Here is an 11,103-nt window from a genome sequence, read left to right as displayed (position 1 = left end):
TGTGTGTGTGTGTGTGTGTGTGTGTGTGTGTGTGTGTGTGTGTAGCAATGGCAATGGAATGCCTTGGCTATTTATCAGACATACTTCCACTGAACACTAATCACGTCTGGTTTAGGGCCCCTGTGGCCTGGTTTACATAGTTCTCCATCAGTGGCAGTTCAAGATATCACATGTTGTCCCAGCTTCAGAGACATGACTCAGATGTTATTCTGATTAGGAGTTAGAATCCTGAAGTCCCAGTTTCTGTTTTTATAGGTTGTTGACTAGAAGGGAGGTCCAGCCTCAGTGTGCTACAAGCTTGCTAGTATCTCACGAGCTGGCCAGCTTCCTAAAAGTCACACTACCATGTTCTTAGAGAATACTGAATGGTCAATGAATTATAAGCTTAATTCCAGCCTTCCAATTTTACTATTTTGTAGACATAGGGTCTCAAATAGCCCTGGCAGGTGTCAAACTTCAGTATATAGTTGAGGATGACTTTGACTTTATGATCTTGACTCCACCTGTCAAGTGCTTAGCTTACATTTATACATCTTGTTTTATGCAGTGCTAGTAATCGAAACCAGGGTTTCATGTACACTAGATAAGCACTCTAGCACTCTAGTGATTATAGCCAGATCTCCAAATTGTTTCAAAGGTAAAAGACCCACAGTGGAAGATCAGTCGTAATTTATGCTTTGTTAGCTTAATTTATTAAAGGATGAAATAGTTACACATGGTATGAAGCTCTCTGTTTGTCCTCTTGTCCTCAGAACTTCACCTGAGGTACCTTCCCAAGGCTTATGGATAGCTACCCTCTTCGAAGATGCAGTTCATCATTCCTTCATAGTTTCCTGGTGGAAATGATAAGAATATCACTTCTGTGGGATTGGCATTTACAAGTTCTTTTCAGATGACAACTTTGGGGAAGTTTTAAAAAATAGAAGATGCAAATGTATGAAAACGCAGACATACCAGGGATGTATGACAAGAATGACTGCAGAGAAAGCACACAGAGCTGCCAACCACAGTAGACTGAGCTACCTAAACTATCATCTCCCCAAAGCTTATCAAAATCAGGGGCACCCCACTGCCATTGCTGCCTGTTGGGTTCCATGACTATTCTATCAGTATGTACTGCCAGCCTCACCTACGGGAGGGGCTTTTCTCAGAGTCATAGCAACGTAACACAGATAAGCCAGGAGTGTTGGCTCTCCATTCCATAGCTGCCATGCCTGGATTCCTGTACTTGAAAAATCCTCCCTTCTCTAATGTCTTCTAGGTGGAAATAATAATTACTGAAATCTCCTTTCTTAAGATGTCCCTGGTTTGTTTGACCTGTGATTTTGACTTCTGTTCTTTACTTTTTATTATCTTTTGTATTTCCAGGGAAATTCCAATAATAATGAATGTGAAAGGGCTCCATAAAGTGAAATGTCTTGTACATGATGAGGTTACTAACGCTGTGTGCATGCCTATGTATGAGCAAGATCCCCTTGGAATTCTAATCATGGTAGAGATAGTGTGCAGCAACGAGAAGCATCACAAACCAACGGTTTAAAGAAAGAAAGAAATGTGTGCACCATTGTCAGAACTAACACAAGGAGAACTGAAGAGCTCATCTGAAGTCTGACCCCTCCATGTGAAATGGTAGTGATTGGAATAGGACTCTGAGGCAGTGGCATTTTCAGCATTTTTCAAAGTTCCAAAAGAGATATTTTCAGCTAGAATTTCTCCTTGAGTAGTTGAGAAATAAATACCATTCCCATAAGATTTTTGGAAAGTTATGCCTCATTTAACAGAAATGGTTTTAAATGAGATATTATTTATTGCAAATAATATTTCTAGTACATATCATAGTTCAATGTTTATTATATATAATATTACATAATAAAAATTGGAGAGTCACCACAAGACAGGCTTTTAGTAAGGAAAACATTATTTCATTTTAATACCACCATTCCCCAAAAGGTAAGTAAAATTTGTATTTCCTATGTCAGTAAGGACAAGGCAAGAAAACAGTTTTCAAATGAAGCCTGGAAGTGGAGAGAAGAAACACCTGAAGGTAGAGTATGTGGTGGGAAGTTGAATGAAAGATGTTGTTAAGTAAACTACCATGAAGAAAGTTTCAACTGTTCCAACTCTATGTGTCATCTACTCAAGGGAAAATGAACACAAAACTCTGAACATATAATAAACACATTCTATATGTGGTCACATTGTGAACTAAATACAATGCAAGCACCAAAGCTAGTACCTAATGCTGGTGCCTAGGTGGGTACCTACATGAAAATTCCAACATATTACGATAAATGAACAATAGTTGCATATCCAATATCTACAGGAGGGACTGAGAAACTCAGCCTGGAGATAAAGTTCAGTTGTTTGGAGGATGGCAATAGCTGAATCCCTTTATGGATTATGAGTTAACAGCCAAGCACCAATAAAACAAATAAATAAGTATCAAAGCATAATGAAAAAGCATCTTATAAAACTCAACCAAAGCAAAAATAAAATTTTACCTTAGAAAATGAGTCTACAAAATTTACTAATTCTACACCAGCCACAGTGGCACACATCTTTAATCCCAGCACTTGGGAGGCAGAGGTAGGAGGATCTTTCTGAGTTTGAGGCCAGCCTGATCTACAAAGTGAGTTCCAAGACAGCTAGGACTGTTACATCGAGAAACCCTGTCTTGAAAAACCAAGACCAAAAAATTCTAATTTTGAGCAAGACTATTCTTTAATTAAATATTATTCCTGAATCTATCAGCTATAGTACTTCATGAGTCAATCTTTGGAGTTCCAAATTGAAAAACAAATTCAGACATTTCTATTTGTTTTCTTCAAGCACCCCTTCAATTCCTTTCTTGGTCCAGAAAGATGGCTAAAAGATGGGTAATGTGAATGCTGCCAAAGGATGTAAGCCTGATATAACCCAAGTTGCAGAAAATAGGAAAGAACACACACACACACACACACACACACACACACACACACTAAATTAATAAAATAGAAAAAAAATAACTCTCTTTATAGCCCAATCTCCTCAGGTCATGACATCCAGCACAATGACCCACAAGACCTTGAGTAATATTTAATATTTATACTTATCCTTAGTTTGTAGGAGAAGCAGTTAGGGTGTTGTTTATTATTGTTGAGGCCTGAACAGTGAGGGAAGACATCTGCACTCCTGAAAGTTGAAGGAGGTCAAAGTAGCACAGGAGAAGAGCCGGAGTTTCAGGACTTACAGGTGCAGAATCTGTAAGTGTGCTCAACAAAGCAGGCTGAGCGAGCTTTGCACTAATGTGTGGGAGTGTATCCCCAGTGTGCTCTACCCAGTCCTCTAGTAGCACTGTTAGGAAAGCACCCTTCTCAGCACTGCTAGCCTTCAAAAATTCATAACCATACAACATCAAAGCTAATGCCATTGCCATTCTTCCCTGCCTTTGTAAATGCGGCTTCTCCAGGGGCCTGAAACCTGCCGGACCTACAGCAGCTCCTCCTGTGACTGCTACCCAAGCTCTCTGAGGACAAGTTGGGAATTTGATTCCACATTGGACTGACAAACATGTGCCCTGACTTCTCCCTAGCAAATGGCTAGACTCCAAAGACAGACATCCAGTGGAGCATAGGGTTTTGCAGGAAGGGTGCAAAAATGCTGGGGTGATTCTTTTTTTCCTTGCTTTGGTTTGTTTTTCATTTTCTGCTTTCATTTTCCTTTAGGAAAATATTTAACACGTATTCATGAGTTGGTGAAAACACTAAAAGAATAGTGGGAGCTTGGAGCATCTTTCCGAAGGAATTCTACAAGTCCTTTCAGTCATTCACCCTGCTCACAGTTACTGCAGAGTCCCCTTCACATCATGTCATCGAGTGTTGAGCAAACACACCTAGACAATCTGAGTTTCCTTCTATTGATTTTTATACCATTTTCAATTTTGTACTTGCTATCCAAAGGCATCAGTATTCCTCTATATTTTAAATAGTAAGGATTTATATAAGAATCATTGGATTAATTAGAATCATTATTCATTATTTACATGAAAGGCCCACTTACAAGGACTTTGCAAAGAAGTTGGATACCACACTCCATAGTAGAGACAAACTATGAGCCCAGACTCAATAACTATGGGTAAGCAGCAGCATTGTCTTTCATGAAGTTTGTTAAGTGGGCATATTCTCAGACATACCCTGGTTGTGATGATGACACATGCCTACATGGGATCTCACCACTCTTAATTTAGCTTGTATCCAAGTCATGCTGATGTTGATGTAGATAACCTATGATTCTGATAAATTCTGTCTTATATTGTAGCCAGACTTCTTAGTGAGTTACCCAAGGCCCTTAAAATGTTTGTCTGGTGCACAGCTAGTCACCAAAATTCAGAGAACACCTAGATGCTGGTGGTGATGTGGGTCAGTGTCATTTGCCCAATTTGTTTCTCTGTGTTCTTATGCTCTGTAGGTTATGTCATGCGACACTAAAAAGCTAATCTAACAGCATTGGCAGCCACTCTTAAGAGTCAAACATTCTTTTCTCTCTAGTTTCAATAATTATTTTCATTAGGTTTCAACCTGAGTATAAATGTATACCAATTTGCTATCTACCTGAGTATAAATGTATATCAGTGAAGATACAGTCTCACATAGTAACATTACTTTGATTTATAAATTTTAAAATCAAATGTCAGTGAACAGATAAATGACAAAATATTATGATAGAAGACTTAGCATTAACAAAATAAAGTATTCACACATGAAATAATACAGCCCTATCTACAAAATATGTAGCTTTGAGATGAGAGTAACATAAAAATGTGAATTGAATGCAATTAATATACACCAATGTGCTAAGTACACAGGGGGTAATTTGAGTTACTAAGAAGATATACAAAGAGTATTTGGGTTTGAGAAAAATATTTTAAGAATGAATTTTATAGTAGTCAAAACCTCCAAAGTTCAAATGTCTACATTTAATTGTATTTACATTTTCACCTAGTGTAACTTAAAATGCATTATCAAAGACTGAGGATTAGAATTCAAATTCTGCTAATTAGTTTACTGTTGTTTTAAATTAGTATTTGATTTTTAATAAATCAGTCAATCTGTCATTTCAGTCTGCTGTTCATGTCTAGCTTCAATACTAACTTCAAGCTGTAATAAACTGTGAAATCTGTGGCTTTGTGCATCTCTCTTTTTTCCTTTTTCTTTTTTTCTTAACAGTTGGATGTGTATGTGTGCACACATGTGCTACTTAACTAGGTATTAAAGAAACTTGAAGATATGAACTGATGAATAAATCATGGAATGAAATTAGGTTGGTGCTGAAAAAAACAAAGAAAAAAGCAACAACAATAACAAAAAAAAAGATTTTGAAACATGCATGCTTAATCCCTTGAGTCAGCTTGTTCAGAATGTTCAGGTTTAGACTGTGTCTGTCTACAGCCATTTCTGTGTATTGTATTTCATGGAATCAAGGCTTAGATGTTAAGCTGAGAATGTAGATCAGCAGCTGATAGAGTTGTTGACACATAGCAAGGTCTCCTTGCAATATCCAGTACTTCAAAAATAAATGCAGAAAAAGTTTGGGTGTCATATGAGTCATGAATAAGAATTATGGCCACATCAGTGAATGGCTTGGTCACTGTAATTTTTGATGAGTAGTGTAAACATGAATGAGGAGGAGGAGACCAGAACTTTCATTTCAAGCTTCCAAAGGAGGGAAGCGACAAATATTCTTACACTCATATTCCTATACTCATAGCAATTCCTACATTGCTATGAGCTACAGCAATGACCAGCATGGCATGATAACCCTAAGGGTGGGCAGTAATGGCATGTTTACATGGTGGTAACCAACACCTCTCTAATTGGACTTAAAACCTGCTCAACAAGAGGGAAACAATGCCTGGTATTGGAAACCTCACCAGCTACTAATTCATGTATCTTGTAGTATATATCTGGAGTTTTCTCTAGTCCTGCTCAGGCCCACAGCTGCTCAGGCCCAAGTAAACACACAAAGGCTTATATTAAGTAAAACTGTATGGCCTAATGACTCAGGCTTCTTGCTAGCTAGATCTTACATCTTAAATTAACCGATTTCTATAAATCTATACGTTGCTACGTGGCTTATGGCTTACTGTTATCTTTATATCTAGCTTCTCATGGCAGCGGCTGGCAGAGTCTCCTAACAGCCTTCCACTTCCCGGAATTGTCCTCATCTCCTTGTCCCACCTACACTTCCTGCCTGGCTACTGGCCAATCAGTGTTTTATTTATCAACCAATCAGAGCAACACATTCACAGCATACAGAATATCCCACAGCAGGAGGAGAACCTACAACCACCACTTTTCTAAACCAGTTAATATCTGACTACATTTTATAACTTGACTTTATATGCACAGATAAGTGTAGTCCTTCTCCCCTCATTAAGGAAACTTCTCTTTGCAACAATGAAGACCTTTACAGAAAATCATAACTAATCAAAATGCAGAATGGTGTATCTAAGTCCCAATGCATACAACTACAGAACACATCTAAACACACAACTCAGGGAACATTTTGATAAAGGGGATAGAAAGATTGTAAGAACCAGAAGAACAGGGAGTTTGTTTTGATACTGTATCTCCTAGAGATGTCCGAAGCTATATTCAAAAAGTTTCACCAACATGATTTTAACAACTTAGCATGACCTAAACAAGGACAGCATTATACATGCCAAAATGGATGGAAGAAAGCCCATGAGGTCTCAACCATACACAAAGAGTGACAATGGACCAAGGAAGCTGAAAGCTAGAGAAATAGTCTTCCCTAGGGTATTGGTTATCCAATACCAAATGGTTAGCCCTGAAAAGAAAAATACAAGTAATATAACATGGACTGAGCAGCTTACATATGCATATAACAATGAAAAGAGTTCACAAATTTGAAGACCAAGGAGGGTTGTGTGAGAGGAAAGAGAAGGGGTAAATGATATAATTAAATTGTAATCTCAAAAATAAAATATATAAATAAAAAATACTGTTACGGAAAAAAAAGGAATTTTCTTTACAGTCTCGCTTTTATCTATTTAATTGTTCACTATTTTTTTCTAAAAAATATGATTTGAAATATAATTGCAAGGACTAACATGCCTGTTTAAATTGGAACTTGAAAGATTCCCCCAAGCATATTTACCAGAACCAGTCTGAATGTTCTGTTGGGGAATCAATAAAAAGCCCAGTTAAGTAATTTGTGGATACTCCAACATTACAAACCCCAATAAAGATTGATGAAGTGACTGGGTAAAATTCTCAAGTCCATACTAGTTTCAGTGATCGAATTCCTCCAATTTATTGTAAAAGAAACATGAAAAGAATTGAGAGACCCCAAGAGGGACACCTGAGGAGCTCAGAGGACAGGGCCTGGCAAGTAACTATTTAATCTTGAAAGATGGTGTGGCCTCAGAAAGGAAACAACTATAAGAGAATTATAACTCCTGACATGCTAAAGAAACATGAAAGAGATTTAGATACTTATAACCTACACCTACATAGGAAAATTAAAAATGAAAGCACCTGACAGGCAGTCATAGATCAAACTATTGGTCAATTTATTTCTGTTTCATCAATTTCTACTTTATGTATTACTTGCTCTGAAATTAATACCTATGACATTATACATATGTATTCATACACACATATGATGTATATCAAAAACAGCAGAGATTTTATTCCCTTAGATGAAATCTGGCTAACCTATGGCTCTTGGGAGCTGGAGACATGACTCAGTGGTTGAGAGTACTAGCTGTTCTACCAAAGGACCTGGATTTGGTTCTCAGCACTGAGGTTCAAACACAACAAATTATGGGAAAAAATTCTTTGCACTTCTGGGAAGAGAATATGAGAGTTTCAGTGAGAAGGGAGAGAGGAAAAAGTGAATGGAATGTTCTGTTAGCTACCTGTCTTTCTATAATAATGTCTATTCTTCTCTATCTAATCTATATCTACCTATCTATCTATCTATCTATCTATCTATCTATCTATCTATCTATCTATCTATCTATCTATCTATCTGTGGTGATATTGTGTTCCCCAAAATATTGTGCACCCTAATAAACTTATCTGGGTTCAGAAAACAGAACAGCCTCTAGATATAGAGGCCAGAAAATGGTGGCACACATGCCTTTAATCCTAGCATTCCAGAGGCAGAGACAAGTCTGGATCTCTGTGAGTTCAGAGCCACACTGGAAATAGCCAGGCATGGTAACAAGAGCCTTTAATTCCAGGAAGTGAGGTCAGGAAGCAGAAAGGTATTTAAGGAGTGAGGATGATGAACTAGAGCTGGTTAAGCTTTTAGGCTTTTGGGTAGCAGTTCATCTGACATCCATTCAGATGAGGACACCAGAGGCTTCCAGTCTGAGGAAAGAGGATCAGCTGAGGAATTGCCAAGATGCGGTGGCTGTGGCTTGTTCTTTTTCTCTGATCTTTCAGCATTCCTCCAATACCTGGCTCCAGGTTTGATTTTATTAATAAGAACTTTTAAGATTTGTGCTACATGTATCTATCTATCTATCTATCTATCTATCTATCTATCTATCTATCTATCATCTATCTATCCATCTATCCATCTATCCATCTGTCTGTCCGTCCATCTGTCTGTCTGTCTATCTCCCTCTTCCCTCTCTTTGTGCATGCATGTGTATGTATGTGTGCATACATATGTACATGCATGTAAAGGTTGGAGGAGCTTGGGAGTTTCATTACTAATTGACCTCTACCTTGGATTTTAGACCAGGATATCCCAACAAGCCTGGAGCTAAATTTTTTTTCTTAAACTGGATGGCCAGTAAGTGTCCACCAGCCAAGCACTGGTATTAGAGATGTGTGTCACATCGGGTTTTTCACACTGGTGCCATGCTGGGATCTGAACTCAGGTCCTTATGTTGCACAGCAATCACTTTACCCACTGAACCATCTTCTCTGGCCCTCTTCCCCTTTTTACTAGTTCAGAACCAAATATACCATATTTGTTTATTAATTTGGTATAGTAGGTAATTTGCTATATTAAATCCCTCATACCTCTGTAATTAGTTAATTGTGCATGTGTGTGTGTATGCACCTCTCTCTCTCTCTCTCTCTCTCTCATACATACACACACACACATACACACACACACACACACACACTCTTGCTCTCTCTGCTTTCTCTATTTTTGAGACATAGGCAGAGGTAGGTGGGGATGATGTTGGCTATTATATATACAAGGGCATTTCCTTGGATTGGTGTAACATCTTGTTGGATCAATGAAGATGCCTGTCATCCTTCATTAATAAAAATTAGCTATAAATCTCCCTGCTTCTCACAGGAGGGCCTTTAAACCTTCTGTCAGGGACCTGAGGAGGATGTCTAGCAGGGAGTCAATCAAGAATCATCAGGAACTAGCATCAGAATCTGTGAGGTTTTAAAATGCATATATATATGTGTGTGTGTGTGTGTATGTATATATGTATATGTGTGTATGTATATATGTATGTATATATGTGTATATATATAGTGTGTGTATATATATATATATATATATATATATATTATTTTTGCCTACCTCCCTAGTCTCATGTAGCCCACATATGGGTTTGTTTTTGTGGTCTCTTCACAGACAGCTTCCTCATTCCGCCTTCCCAACCCCTGCACCCCAGTCTCCACTTAGCACCCCCTCACCCCAAGATTTCTACCCCCTCAGTGCTGGAGACCTGTGCAATATCATTTTCCACATAATGGAATCTGGAGTGACATTAATATAAGTGTAATTTTATAGACAGGAATGGGCCTGGCTAATAGTTTCTACCTGCTGTGCTTTGATGATAGACATCAGGATGTCACCATCTGTGTAATGAAATTTCACCTCTGTAATGGTTCAGATTATCAAATGTTCTTCCAAGCTGGCTCTGAGACTCTATTGATTTATTTATCTGCAAAGGGTGCTGTTTATTGTGGAGGGCCAGGGTGAAGGGGTGCAAAGTGCATTGCAGAGAGTGTAAAGAAGTGAATATCCACATTTCTCTTTGTCTTCTAGACACAGTGATTATGAGAGAAAGCTACACTTTCCAGCCTTGGACTGTGGTGGAATGTTATATTAACTAGGCAAAGATTTGTTACATTTGTTTTTGGTGCGACATATTATTTTAAATATGTGAAGCTGTGTTATGTTGGTTTCTGCTGCTTTGTTAACGATGTAAAGGTGTGTTGTGTTTGTTTGTGCTGCAGTTCTTCCATTATGTAAAGATGTTTTGCATTTGTTTCACCTTGCCTGCCTAAGGCACTTGATTGGTCTAATAAAAAGCTGAACGGCCAATAGGTGGGCAGGAGAGGGATAGGTGGGCCTGGCAGGCAGGGAGAATAAGTTGGAGGAGAAATCTAGGTTCTAAAGAAAAGAAAAGAAGAGGATGAGGGTGAAAGAGAGAGACATACCTGGAGCCAAGAGCCAGAAGCCAGGCAGCCACTGCCAGCAAGCCAGACAAGAGAAGCATGAAAGTAGGACATACAAAAAGGAAGGAAGAAAGGAAGGAAGAGAGGGAGGAAGGGAGGGAGAGAGGTAGAAAGGTAATAGGCTCTGAGATAAAACATAGACAAAGTAATACAATGTTGTAGCATGCCTATTACAAAGATCTGCATTCATTTAATTCCCAGACTATATCATCTGATTGCAATGAGGCATAAAGCCCTATGACAAATTCAAGACAGTGTGTGCTACTCAAAAGAAAGGCTACTAGGGCCTTCTTAATCTCAAAATGATACCAAGAGGGAATAATTCTTTGCCTCAAAAAAAAAAAAAAAAGGAAAGGAAAAAAAGAAAGAAAGAAAATGCATGCTCTTTGCATGAATCCAATTTGAATACTTAGCACCCAGACCGAATTAGGAGAGACAAGTAAGACTCTACCAAGTCTATTCAAGTCTGGATTCTAAGTATCCAAGGGTCCTGTTGCCAACAATGACCAAGAATTTGCTTGTTTTCTGTTTTCTTCATATCCTGCCAAGGTAATACCACTAAGAAGATAAAAAGATAGAAAGAATAAACAGTGATATGAAATCTCTCCCACACTATTCCAAGCTGTGTATTTCACTATATAGCCAATCCATTCAT

The sequence above is a fragment of the Peromyscus leucopus genome, chromosome 19 (assembly GCF_004664715.2).
Source record: "Peromyscus leucopus breed LL Stock chromosome 19, UCI_PerLeu_2.1, whole genome shotgun sequence".
Taxonomy (NCBI): domain Eukaryota; kingdom Metazoa; phylum Chordata; class Mammalia; order Rodentia; family Cricetidae; genus Peromyscus; species Peromyscus leucopus.
This window is presented reverse-complemented; position numbering follows the sequence as displayed.